Source organism: Micrasema longulum, unplaced genomic scaffold, assembly GCF_059751315.1.
Source record: "Micrasema longulum isolate JH-2025_06_02 unplaced genomic scaffold, ASM5975131v1 h1tg001921l, whole genome shotgun sequence".
Classification (NCBI taxonomy): domain Eukaryota; kingdom Metazoa; phylum Arthropoda; class Insecta; order Trichoptera; family Brachycentridae; genus Micrasema; species Micrasema longulum.
In genome coordinates this window covers 277,402-292,235 of record NW_028279095.1, presented here as the reverse complement: position 1 = coordinate 292,235, position 14,834 = coordinate 277,402, and the positions used below count along the sequence as shown (strand labels likewise).

The window sequence follows — 14,834 nt, the reverse complement described above, 5'->3', positions numbered from 1 at the left end:
AAAATACATTTTAAAAATCTATAAAAAATTAAGCTATTCTTTATGTCACAAAAAAGGCAAAATTTTGGTCGGGTTTTTGGAACAAGACGGTTACTACAAATTTTCGAAAATTGAGATATCTTCATAACCGATATTTAATAATGTTTGTTTAAAAAATATTTTACAAATATTTCTTATTTTTTAAATACAAAAAACAATGTTGCGTACAATTTGTTTACCTTATTTGAATTGTTGATTTGGGATGAGCATTTAATTTTAAAAGTGCAATATCTCACAGCTAGTGAAACATTTGTTACCAACTCGTGCCAGAAACCCGACGATATCGCCTTGTTAGGAATCGAACCCGGAACCTCAAGAATAGCACTACGAGACGGACTCTTTTTTCGAAGCATATTTTCTATTAGCATATTAGCAATTTTTTTTTAAACACTCGTCCAGGGATCTAAAACCTTATTAAATATTTAAAAAATGTACTTATTTAGGTAAACATTTCTGTTTTTTTGTTTTTCATTGTTTGTAGACTAAATAAATAAACGCGTCATGTAACGATGTAACAAGATATCACCGCATGGTGATGCAACCACTTTGTTTTTCAACACGTACAAAATGTACATCTGATACGTTATGCGACGTCATCGTTATATCCACCTCCAGAACGTTCTCGTCTATTTTACAGCTGAATATTTTAGCAATACCTCATTATGCAAAAATCAGCCGTGTCTTTCTAGTGAAAAAAACACCGCAGTACATATTATGTTCTTAGATACAATATACAAACATTGTATTTTGGATGATCGTTCTGTTCTTAATAAAGCCAGGTTAGAAAGCCGTCTTACCTAACTAGGACTGACAGGCTTAGGAGATAAAGAATCTACACAATAAAGCGAAAGAATTATGATCTGGGCAAATTGTCTATCCGTCAATTACCCGCCATAATAACAGGAAACATTTTCGGGAGATAATATCAGGTTTGCCCGTATATCCAATCAAATTATTGCTTTGAAATTTTCATATGCTCAACGAAACGCAAATATCTACATCAGAATTACGTCATAATGCAGGTACATACGTTTTTATTAGTACGTCGACAAACCGCAAACGAAAAATCTACAATTAATCAATTTAAGTAAAAAAAAAAGCTCATTATTTTCCCTACTAGGAAACATCTAAAATACTTCATTTTTTTATGCTTAAACCAGTTGAAATTAAAAAAAAAAAACAATACGTTTAAATAAGAAAAAAACGCATTCAACTCGCAAGGTTCATAAAGATTGACGAAAGAACTAATTTTCGAACGAACAACCTTAGATTTTTTTATAAAGAAATACGTCATGTGATAAAAAAAATGCACGGAATTTGTGTGTATTTAAAAAAAAACAATCGATTCCTCAATTTTAATACTGGCCCTTCAAAGTAATCGCCATCGGATATAAAACACTTATGCCAACTTTTTTGGAATGCACTTTTTATCTCCTCTATGGTCGCGAAACGTCCTTTCATAGCCGCTTTCATTTTCGGGAACAGGAAAATACGTTGGCTGGTACATCAATGCGGTCTGTTTTTTTGCCAAAAAATACGGCTTTGCTTTGGTCGCCGATCACAACGAAACGCGTCTTACTAATTTGTCTGTCAAAAACCAACTCAGTGAAGTCAGTGAAGAATTCACTTCCCTCTCTTCTCAATCCAATGAAGTACATATTATGTACTTCTGGATTACTTTCTTTCAGCACAAAGATGCTAAGGCTACCAGATTTCAGAGAGCTCCTTCGGGCAGCTTTTCTCGTTTGACAACGAGCAAATTTTCCGTGTATGTGCGCACCGCCAAGGAGACTTATGTCCTCAGATGCGGTGTGCGGTATGTGGTGGGTAAGCTGTCAAAAACCAACTGCGGATCCAAATCTGTTATATATTCTTAAATAAGTATATACCGAAAAAAACGATTATTATTTTGTTAATAAAGTCTGGGGACTCAATTTTATAAATATCCAGTCTTCATTGAAGTGGTTCTGCATTCCCAAGTCATATTTGGACTACTTGGTGATAATTGGAATAAATCAGAAGATAGTTCTATCACAGTGGCCTAGTATGAACTTGCTATTAACTCGCCCATGTCCAGTTTGATGTAATTTACATACATTATACATTAATAAAAGTCAACTATTTATATGCTGTGACAACATCTTCTGTTTTCCGCTATGAGATATTAATCTGATGAGAGTATAAAATGGATTAATCAAAATAACACGAATGGAAGTCAATAATTATGGCATTATTTTTATATTTTTTTGTGGTACTCCCAGGAGTTACAACAAACTCATTTTGGGATAGAAACATAGTAACATAAAAGTAAAGTTATAATATAGTAATCAGTAATAATAAATAATATTTATTTATATACATACATAAGTTTATTATACATTATTTAAGGCATAAGTCCCAACTTCATGGGACTAAAAGTCCTGTGTTGAGATGATTAGCAATTGGTTGACACAGACACATGAGTATATCACCACAAATAAAGGATCAGAAACATAAAACTGAAATAATATAGCAAGTTAAGTGTACTTTGCAATTAAATGAAAACAGTAACAATAAACATTTTCACGTAGTAAGAATATATTTGAAGTACAAAAAAAAACACCAAAGACAAAAATTCGCCTTCCGTGTACCTCCTCAAGTAGATTTTTTTAATTCATTTTGTCATATTTTATATTCTCCAGTAGCCTGTTGTACTCACTACAAGCAAGGTACAGCAGAGACCTTAGGCCTTAGTCCATACCTTGTCGTGCGTGATTCAGGTACATGAATATTTTGACTCTGTCGCATATTATACTGGTGGATGTCACGGTGGAAAGTATGGCCAATATTAGTGAAGAGGGTTTTTATTTACGATTTGAAGCACTGTTCTTGCGATTTCATAATATGGTATGACCAAAAAGAGTATGTCAGTACGTTTTCTTCGCAATTTCGTTGCGTTCTTTGATGTTTGAAAATCATTCTATGGAAAAAAAAGTACAATAAATTATACACTGAAAAACGGAATTAGAAAATTCTCGTTATTTCTAGTAACTTAATACGTGCCGTTTGCCTAAACAGAGCGCGAAACTTTTCATTTTTACGTAATTTAAATTACGCATGTTTTATACCTTCGTAGAAAATTCATCCGATGTCGAAAAAATATTTACCGTCATGTTCGTAATTTTTAATTATTTTAAACAATCAGTGTGAAACGACCCTATTATACTCATAAGGACCTAATATGCACATATAATTATTGCGCATGCTCAAAAGGGGAAAATGCAGTATTGGAATAAATTATATATCTATTACATCCAGGTAATTTTACCTATTAAATAACATTATGCGGTAAGTTAATTCTATTTCGTAGTTATTTTAACATCAACTTGACGGCAGTTGATTCTGTAACAAGCGTAAAGAAATGAATCACAGTTAGTTACTTCATGACTTGACGATATATATGTTCTAATTGGTGCAGAATTCATCAACATAACTCTGTCAAGTAAATGCAGTTAGCAAATGTAACTTGTATAAAAGCGACATACTCTATTTATGGCATTTAGCGGCATAATCGATTGATAGCGCTGTGAATTACGCCACTGCACCACAGCATACTCTTATATGACTGAATTCACTAGTAAAACTGGATACTGAATATGTTATCATGTTATTCTTGATTTATCTGATTGAATTTAGAAATGACATTTATTTTGATTACGAGTTCAAAATTTGTTTAACAGGTGCATAGATTTTCACGGTCATTGTTATCAAAATGTGTTGTCTTTTTTGGGTGTTCCCGTGTGAGTTGGTATTCGTTCCAACGTGACGTTTTAACTCTTAAAAGACTGTGGTAAATAATCTTTAATGAAAAAAACATGTGTATATATATATATGTGTGGGTAATAATGAATCGGGCCATCAAGAAAATGGACAGGGCCTACATTAAGAGAATTTCGGAAGAACCGTAATATAAATATGGGATGCAATAAGCCATATTGGAGACTCGTGAGCTAAAATAAAAGAGCCAACAATGAGAGATTCCTGGAAACAATAATTTATTTATTTATGCTTTATTAAGTTAGTTCATAACATCTTAAGAACTAAAATAAACTCCATATATTACTAGATTGTCCTATGTTTGACGCCGAGAGGTTAAACTGCATACAAATGTGCGCACAATACAGCCAAATTTTTGAAAACCCAGAGGAAGTTATAAAAAATGAAGCTACTGCCGAAAAATACATTGACTTCCTAAAGGCCATAGTTACAAAAATGAAAAAAAATAATGAAGGAATTGACTCAGACCCGTGAAAAATAACTATTGTGCAAAATATACATACCAGGAAAAAAAGCTTTGTATGCATAAGCAAAGCAATGAATAACGGGAACAAGACAGAAAAAAAAAAAAAAAAAACTTCTCAATAACATATTTTTTTCAAATTAATTTCAAATATTTCGATTTTTTCTATTTCCTTTATTTCTTCAGGTAACTCATTGTACAGCTTCAATCCCCTGTACAATGAGTTTTGAGATTCTGTTTTTCTCCTCATTGGTAATCTTATATTTTTTTTACCCCACGTAACACGATGTAACATCATGTTACCACTAGTAAAGGACATAATATTCCAATGTTTAGACCTTTAAAAAAAACATGGAGACATACTGTTTTTTAATTCCTTTTCCATAATTTATGCAAACAAACATTTAATTTAGCCCTGGTATAGCAAAATAAATTAAAAATCATAAATACGCCGCTCATATTACGCGCTTGCGCTCCACATCACTGTCATTAATCGACCGAAGACTGAATCTGTTTTACACAACAGCCGCCACGGAACAGCGTCTCTGTCTTACTTGTTATGAGTTCTATATTCAAGCTCTCTTTTTTAATGATGTCTCTCTCTCTTACAATGATGTGTTGCTAAATTAGCGGACATTCTTCGCGTAGCAAGGATAAAAAAAAATGGTTTTAACATCCAGCCTAGTTATACAAATTTTACTTTCCAAATTCGGTCTGAAAATGTCCATTTGAAGATTACAAAAAATACGAGTTCATCCTTTTAAAAAACTAACAGTTTTATACGTCATTTGACGTTTAATCATTAAGGTGGCCTTTTTATGAAGTAAAGTTTCATTGCATTAAAAAAATCCCCAAATTATTCACTCTCTAGGGAGTGGAGAAGATTCAAAATAGCACCCCTGCTTTTCTTAGATCTCTTATTTACAAATAAAGTGTGGGATGTAAGAATATTAACGTGGCTTAGCGCTTAGCTCGGAGTCTTATTATATATTCTGAATACATATACCGTATAACATTTTTTGTGCTTATTTGTCTTTGCTAAATGTACAATACATATTGGTAACATGTCCTGTTTGTGCAGTTTCTTGTACATATATAAATATATAAAAAAAAAAATCGTATTAGTGTTGTAATTTATTGACTTCGGTCATAAATATAATAAATAACAGTGTATTCATATGATTTAATTACACCACACAAACGCTGAATCTTTCTGAAATATTATAAAGCAATAAAAAACATTTTGTAAGAGAAATAGTTAGAAACTTGATACAATAAAAAAGTCAAAAAAATATGATGTGTATGTTGATTTATGAGTTCGGCAAATATTCTCTGCCTGCCTCCGCATAAAACCATAATTATATATAATTCAACGTTTTGATATTTTGTACATTCCTTCTCAAAATGTTATGATCAAATGTTGCTGAATGATTTACGTTACCGTGCAATTAAATATGTCGGATAAAAAATATATGTATTAACAAAACGTTGAATTCATTGAATATTTCCCCAACTGCATACAAATGCCTTTTGTTTTATCCTAATGACTTTTATTTGCTGTCCAATCGAAATATAGGACAGCTATAAAATGAAACAAATGTGTACCTTCAGTGATATAAATATAGAAAATGATAGATTCTAAAACGACGTCACGCAATATAGATAACTGGAATAATACACAACTTGGCGTTCTATGGATATCGATTAATGTTTAGCAGTCTGCAGTTCCGAGGTATATATAGCCTTACAAAAATAAGCTAGCCTTTCACCCCCCACTGTGTGATACAGTATCGCCGTACCAGCCTCGCATTGACTCGAACTAGTTGCTTTGGAAGGTAGTTTTCAGGAATCGCGCTGAAAGTTTCAGTTTCAGAATACGTTAATTAGTTCAGTTTGGTTCCACAGCGGTAACATTCGCTTTTTGTTTGGAAGTTACAAACGTAGGATTTAAATTTACAACCAATTTTAAAGTGAAAGTGTTCATTTTTATTACATTTGTGTATACGCATATTGGTGGTTCAAAATTGTTTGATATTTCAAAGTGCTTTCGTTTTAAATATCGTAAATGGTTTGGAATTAATTTTACTTTATTGGGTTTTTCGGTATTTTCATGCAACACAACAACTCAGGAGGCCCAATTACAGTGGAGAGTTTCACCACAAAACACCCAGACTTGAAAATAATCACATTCAGTTGTTGTGTTCTCACCGGAAATCGAACCCGTAACCTTCCGTGTGTGAGTCGAGCGTCTAAACCACTACATCACCAGTGACCAGGTTTCGATGAGTCTGAAGATGTCGGCCACGACAAAATCCGGCCACTGGTAAAAGTTATAAACACAATGAAATAAATTAAATACAATATATATGAACATAAGTATTATTCAAGTGAATAATAATGTGTACCTTAAAGGATAAACCACGGGAGTCACATTGAACAAAATTTTCAGAAAACAAGATTTTTTTATTGTGCAGTTTCCAAAACATCATAACTATTGAACTATTGAACCAAATGTTGTAATTTCCGTCAACAATGAACTTTCTTTATAGAATAATCAATATTTTGATAATAATAGAACATATTTAAATATAATATCTGGGACAGCTGATGTTTTTGTTCATATAAACAAAGTATACTTGAGATTTATATTTCAACTTAAAATAGCATTTTTATCACAAAAACGGACTTTGGTGTTTTGTTCGCGTATATAAAAAAATGGTTTATGGGGAGAATTTCTGCATTTTTAACTTCAAAAAGGTAAAACGTAGACTCGCGTGTTTTATCCTCTATGGTACAGATATAGTCGCTTATTAGCACGTCGATAGTTATTTGTAATTGAGCTACTGGTAAAACTTTACGCATAGACATAGTGCTAAAATATATTTATTTATTCATGCATTTCATAATATATATACAGTTTTTTGTTCACTTTGCCTAGCTGTGTGAAACAGTACTTATGATTTTCTTGTTGTTTTACTGTAGAATGCTTTATTATTTAAACTTTCTACTGAATATGCTGTATAATTTTTTAAATATAAATCTTGTATAATTTTTGGTTTATTTTTTTTATATAAATCTTGGGTATAAGGAAATTCATGTTTTTAAAAAAAAAAAAAATATTAAGCCAAAAATGTTAATATTATAAACGTTTGTAAAATGCAGATTTGCCGTTTATGTTTATAAAATAAAATAAAATAAAAATTTAAAAAAAGAATGGGAATACCATCCATATTAAAGTGGTGGAAAGACCCTTCATTTTACTAATCATTTTTTTCTTATAAAGTTGTATATTACTCACGTTTTGAAACTACAAAAAAATGTTTAACCACTATCTTAGAAAACCGAAATAATATTTTTATACTTATTTGATGGTTAAAAGGGCATCAGGATCCCAAGCAAAAATATATTTTTTGTTTTAATCAAAGTTTATCATGAATCGTGATATTACGGCTAAGCCATTTTACTTGTATTTTAGTTCAAGAGAAAAAAAGAGATCAATAAAAATAAAATTATAGTAAAACTAAAATACCACTGAGAAAGAAATTTTTCTAACTCGCATGAAAACAGCATTATATTTAATTAGTATTACTGTATTATTATTTTATGTTGTGTCCTTATTTTGTAAATATTTTTTTTCTTATGTATATTCGAAATTATTTAACTTCAAATTACTAAATAACTATAACAGCGTAAGTTATTTTCAAAGCATAAGAGCTAGTCTCTTTTTGGAAAGTTACTGTTATAAGACTAACTATATTACGACGGCTTACCGACTTTTCTACATCTATCGGTTTCGAGACGTACCCGTCTCTTCGTCAGAATAAAACCAACGTACAAAACCCACTATTCACCTTGACAATAGTTATGAAGTAATGACTTATTTTTACATTTAAGTTAATAATTAAAAATACAGAAAATACAAAATACAGACTGATGAAGATGCCTATTAAAGGGTGAAAGCGCTAATTGGTCGAAAAAATAAGTGGAAGTGTACTAAGTATTTTTAATTAGTAACTTATGTCGGAATATAAGTTATTAGATCATTACAATTGAATTCCACCAAGAATTGTCAATTAAATTAAACATAGTTGTTGCATAAAAATATAAAACCAACACGACATGCATTTTAATAAACATCCCTTACATCATTGATTAGGTTATGAAAATACTTTATGCTGTGTGAGAAATAGGGAGGTGAGGGGCGTGGGTTTAATATATATTGGGTGACCATTACAATGGAACATCGTATAATGGGCTATATTGAAAGTTTGCTTGATCAAAGGAACATTATTTTTTAAAGCTTTCCTGATGTAAAATATTTCCATATTATTTACTCTTAGCCCTTTATTATTTGTATGTCAGATTTTAATTTCCGTATCTTTATTAAAGCCATGATTAAAATTTATTAGGTGATTTACGAATTTGGAGAAATTGTTATTGTGAAGACACCTCATATATTATTAAACACGAATATCATAATTTCTCGATGTTCTTCCAACATAAAAACGAAACTGCTAGACACAGAAAAGCTGGTAAGTGGTTAAATACAAATATTTAATAACATTTAGTAAAGTGGTTGGCCACAAAGTTAATGCTTTAAATATAAATAATATTTTAACCATATCAATTAATAATATGTATTCCACAAGATACATTGCCAAGAAAATAGTTAATTATTATACTAAGGTTTTTATGTTTTATTTCGTTTGCGTTTTATATTTGTATTTCGATATCGTAAATTTAATATTTCAATATATTAACATTCCCTGTGTAAAATTAGTATTAGAAAAACGGTGGGTTAATTTTTTATCATAGGTTAGATTGAAATATGGTGTCATTACAATTTTTGTCATGAAATATGTTTTCATGTCAATTTTTCAAACCATTTTTGCATTTAAACTAGGCAAAACGGCTTTCACATCAAGTTTACATAATGAATAACAAAAGAAGGCGTCAGGAAGTCTAAACAACGCCAATTTGTTTTGGTGGACGTAATTAAATATCTAGTACTGATTTATTGGAAACGCATTTTGTTTTAAATTTTAATAAAAAAAGCCTCATTAAAAATTCGGGGTGAATAAAGAAACACATCGTATTCTAATTTTAAACACAGCATTATACATTAGTGGTTGGGTAAATAATCACTCAGTCTATCTTTCTTTACAAAATAACTATAGATGCTGTATAAGTTTCATACAGCTGTGTATGTAGAACCAACCTACAATAATAAACATTAATAAGGTACATAGTAATACCTTTCTCATTGAAAAAATATAGATAAAATACTCAACTATGATGCACTTTTAAAAGTAAAATGTGTGGTGACGCCATGTGGCCTTGCAGAACGGCGCGGTGAGAGGAATTAAGGAGACGGGTTTGGATCCTAGCAGATAAGTTAAAAGAATCTCCTACCTCCCGGTTCGATCCTGTTAAGTTGACTGGAAGCTGAAAGATGGCTCTGGGATACTTCACGGAGATTGCGGAGATGCGGTAGCGGAGCGGTATGCGGTAGCGCGGCATCGCGGTAGCGCGGTGCGGAGCGGTTAAGCCAATTCGTTTTATCGACGACAAGGTGGAAAATTCTTAACTAACTACTGGGCGGATAAAGTACATGGGTCCATTTTGTTTAATGTTGGTAAAATGAAATAAATATAAAATTATAATAAAACAATGTACATAGTATATATCGGCGCAACCAATATTTTTTGCTTATCTCACGTTAAATATTACATATGTGTATCATTAATGATTAAATAAGATAGATGAAAATCATTAATTGCATTGTTTATTTCGAAAATGCCATGAGTTCTACTTATGCAATTTTACAGGAGACGCTTTAAACTGTTTAGTTCATTCATCTTCAGAGTAAACCAAAATGTAAGTTGGATAAGTTTGTAAAGGATCGTAGCACATATTGTTTTAAGATATTAAATATTTTTATTTTACTTAGTTAAGTTAAGATACGGACAATATTCTGACATGGACTGATGACTTTTTCGAAATACATATGGACTGATGACATTTTACAAATAGATTTTTATAAAAAATAGCTCTAAAGTGAAAGATGCTTTGTTTATTTTAATGAAATTATTCAATTTAAAAATAAAATATAAAGAAAATAGATAGTAATTAAACAATACATACATATTTTAAAATTTGGTAAAAACAATATTTTGAAATTTTTTATCAATTCAAGCATCTCACCATCACCAACTTTGGAAAAGCATTACATTCTGCATCTGTAGATATAAAACGGTTCAAATAAACATAGCTTATAAAGTGACAAGAAACTAAAATATCAACAAATTATGACATCATTCACCTGCAATCTTCGCCCATTGGTTTTTTGGAATCTCCTTGTTGACGTGGTTTAAATGTCTCTCGCCCTTCAACTTCGCCCGCTTAATGATATTGGCATTGTAGTTTTCCCTCTTTCCAGTGCCTCTTTTACGTTTATTTTCTAAAACACACTCAGACAAACCAACGGGTTTTCTAAACGATTCGGCCATTTTGAAATGCTGTAGCTGTCAAACGAACTTGTGATTCCAAAAAATAGTCCCGGACTGGTGACGTTTTCGAACCACATTCATATTTTGGTGTGGCCGTATACAGCGTAGAAATTTTGGACTGATGTCTTTTTGATACAATATTGCAGATTTACTTTCAGAGGGAAAAACCTCATTTGGACTGATAACATTTTCGAAATAATCAATTCAATTATTATAATTTGTACATAATCATTTTAAAGATTATATTAAACTGATTGAATTAACGTTTTATGCCTTCCCATAAAAATAATTCTTAATATTGTTGACACGTTTTTAATAATGTTTATTTCTTAATGTAAAAACGACAGTTAATGTTTTGTGTAAAATATTACTTTATAAAATGTGCATTTACGCTGTTTTAAATATTTGTTTCTGTCAATATAATTATTTTTGGAGACAAAAAAATGTTTTTTTGAAACAGGTAAATACTGCTGACTATATGTTTATCAAACGGTAAATAATAATTGAACGATAATACGTTTCTCAGCATTATTTTATTTTCTTCTTCTCGCAGTCTCAATCCTAAGAACTGGTTTGCAGCAAAGTCCCGCATCTTGTCCTCCACCGCGCTATATTCTCTGCAGCCCTCTTCAGCTCAACATATGAGGCGCAGTTCAAGTCCTTGCACACTTGTTCGAAATATTGCACTCCTGTTGAGGAGACCCTCATGGCGCATAATGTGGCCAATCCATTGGGCCCGCCTCTCTAATAAGGTTTTGATTAGGAGCCTCCCTTCCTCGATTATGTTTAAAACCTCGTCATTAGTGATGTGGTCTCGCCCGGAAATTTCTAATATTCTTCTGTAGAACCACATCTTGAAAGCCTCTAGTATTTCTCTATCTCTTTCGGTAAGGCAACATGTCTGACAGCCGAACATCAGCATGCTCGTTTTGGAGTAATCCTATTTCTATTTTATTTAATATTTTCATAATCCTATTGTAAAAAAATGTATTTCTTTACCGAGTAATCTCAACTATTTCACAATTTTGCATATTTGATAAATAATCAAAATTCTTGGTCCTGTCTTATCCATTTCTTCTCCCTGCAACTGATATTCTGTTTAATTAATAAAAAAATAAATAAAAAAATAAATAGATAAATAAATAAATAAATAAATAAATAAATAAATAAATAAATAAATAAATAAATAAATAAATAAATAATTAAAAAAATAAATAAATAAATAAATAAATAAATAAATAAATAAATAAGTAAATAAATAAATAAAAAAATAAATTTTTTTTTAAAATTTAAAAAAATTAAAAAAATAAAAAAATAAAAAATAATAATAAATAAATAAATAAATGAATAAATAAATAAATAAATAATACAACACTCTCTCTTACAAACGCAACACTCTCCCTTAAACATATATGCGAACTACCAACTCCTCTTTTTATTAGTAATATTAATATTAGCTGCATAGAATAGTCCAGAAGCCGCATACGCGCATCAAACAGAAGGCAACTAAACTACTTTCAAAATAGTCGTTTTACGTTTTGACCAATTAGTTTCTTTGTAGATGTCGCTCAGTACGCAACTCCCGATTCAAATTCAACTATGCCGTGATGTGTCGTTTTAAAGTGTAGAAATACTGCTGGGATCAAGAAACAAGAAAGGATCACGTTTCATGTGTAATCAGAAAATGCATGTGTAAGTAGCAAATGCATTACTTAAAAATTGAATTATTTTTTCATCTTTTAGATTGTCAAAGAAAACAAAATGGATATTTCGTTGGTGTTGCCAGGGTAGCATTTTTTTTTACCCTTCTTTGCTCATCTAATGAGAGAACTAATGGAAACTGGACCTCAGATTAAACAACGCCGTGGTGGATATTTGACCGACATTATCTTTAAAACATCAAATATTATTCAACATGATATTAAAATAAATAGTTTTATGTAAAATAAAATTTATTTTATATTTCATCTTCAAGTTCATTAGTTAAATTACTCTTATTAAATGACTCTTTACTTATCTACCCTGTTGTGTCAATCAAGGTTTCCGCGTGTACAATAAAATTTTAGAGAAATCAACAAATTTCTTTTTTTTACTTTACATTTGAGTTGTGATTATATTTTTTCCCATCTGACAACATTACGCGGCGACTACACGAATGCGCGCGGCGAAAGTGGGGGGATTTTTTAAACAGTCCGATTTATTTAAATATGATTCTACGCTCCTTCTGGACTATTCTTAATTCTATTATTGGCTATATAATTATATACTTAATACTTTTTACCTTTTTTCTGTAATAAACTGTATTATTTCCATATTGAATAAATAAATAATTATACTGTTTGGTTAAGTTTAAGTAGTTGGGTTAGTGTATTTTTTGGCCTACCGTGCAGCCTTTGTGATGTGAAGGCTTTTAAATTAGTTAACGAATAAAATGCAGAATACTTCATTTATTTAAGAATTCTATGGTTCTATATGCTTTCCCAATATGTGGGTAAATTATAATAACGCCGCATAAGACTGCAACGGACTAATGCGGTAGTTTTGTCATTTTTTTACTTCGTGGATGTAATTAATGAACATGACTCTGGGTTATTCGAGAAACGTCTAAGGTAACACAACAATGTAAAGAGGCGGAGGAAGGAGGATCGACGATGGTACAATGTTGGTCACATGACCAAAAACGAAAAGAGAAAAGTATGTAGGCGTTCGAATCACAATTTTACTGTGCGTAAAATCGAATAACTGTGTTCGAGATTGACATCCGCGTACCTACATAATATTTTACTATTATAAATTGAATTCCACTTGAGTTATGAATATATTCTAATTCTTTTCTTAAGTGGGTTGAGAAGCCCGCCGTAAAGGAACATGATGTTTTTGTTAACATTGAGAAATATAATGTAACGTTGGAAATGATGTCACTATTACTTCTGTCAACAAAACATTATGCATGTCTTATTATAGACATATTACCGTATACCGCCTGAGTTTTCTTATGTTTTTAAGTATTCGACTTTTAAATAAAATCACCTTGAAAGAAATCAATTTGGTATACTCGATCGTTAAGAGCCCTTATTCTGTGACATATTGCTAATTCGTTCATGTTTCATATATTTATTTCGCTCTAACGCAATTAAAGCTGTATTTCGCTCTCGTTTCCGCTCATACGATACGAATGCATTTAGTAGTAGGTAGTTTACAGGAAAAGACTCAGTATCAGGGCCGTCTTAGGCCACGCAGTAGCTCTTGGGCACACAGACCCTTTTAGAAAACAAAAAATAAAACGTGAATTTTTGTCGTGACATTTCGAGGCCCCCATCAGGCCAGGGGCCCTGGGCTTTTGCCTTACGTGTACTAGTGGAAAATATATCCCTGCTAATAAACGATGAATATCGGCCTTAGCTGTATTCAGCTCAGCCATTATTACTCTGAGATTACGCCACACAAATCTAGATTCGCTGTTTGTGCACAAAGCTCTTTATGATTTAACAAGCCCGCGACGTTTTTTTGTTGCTTTTTTCTTTATATCTAAAATCACGAAACTACCTAATACCTATTACTTTTGTAGCCATTACACAAGGTATTATACATGATCTCCAATGCTAGCTACAATATTATTTAACCAACCGTAACCAAATAACTATGGTAAATGGCTTTCCTTCAAATTTAGTCAAATGCGTATCCGGTGTCCTGCGGGGCCTTAGTCCTTTCGTATTGTTTGTTAACAATATGAAAGAATATTTCCAAAATAGCCAGTTCCTAATGCGTGCGAATGATATGAAAATACACAAAGCTGTCAGCTCAGAATCTGACTGCCGACCTTTGCAGGAAGCTTTCGATCGTCTCACGGACTCTTGTATAAAAAAAATACAAACACATACTCACAATTATTGATACACTAACAAACCATTTCAAATTATACAAAGAAACATTAGCACATTCGCCTTCTTACGAGTTACTTTAAATTTACCTTGTAAAATGTAATTAAAACACATTTTATAGAAATT

The 14,834-nt window shown here is 31.3% G+C and overlaps 1 protein-coding gene across 7 annotated transcripts in view; it reads left to right on the top strand.

The window, feature by feature from the left end:
- LOC148273533 (ciliary microtubule associated protein 1A) overlaps positions 1 to 14,834 on the top strand; it is a 56,852-nt gene that overhangs the window by 22,489 nt on the left and 19,529 nt on the right. The window lies entirely within an intron of this gene.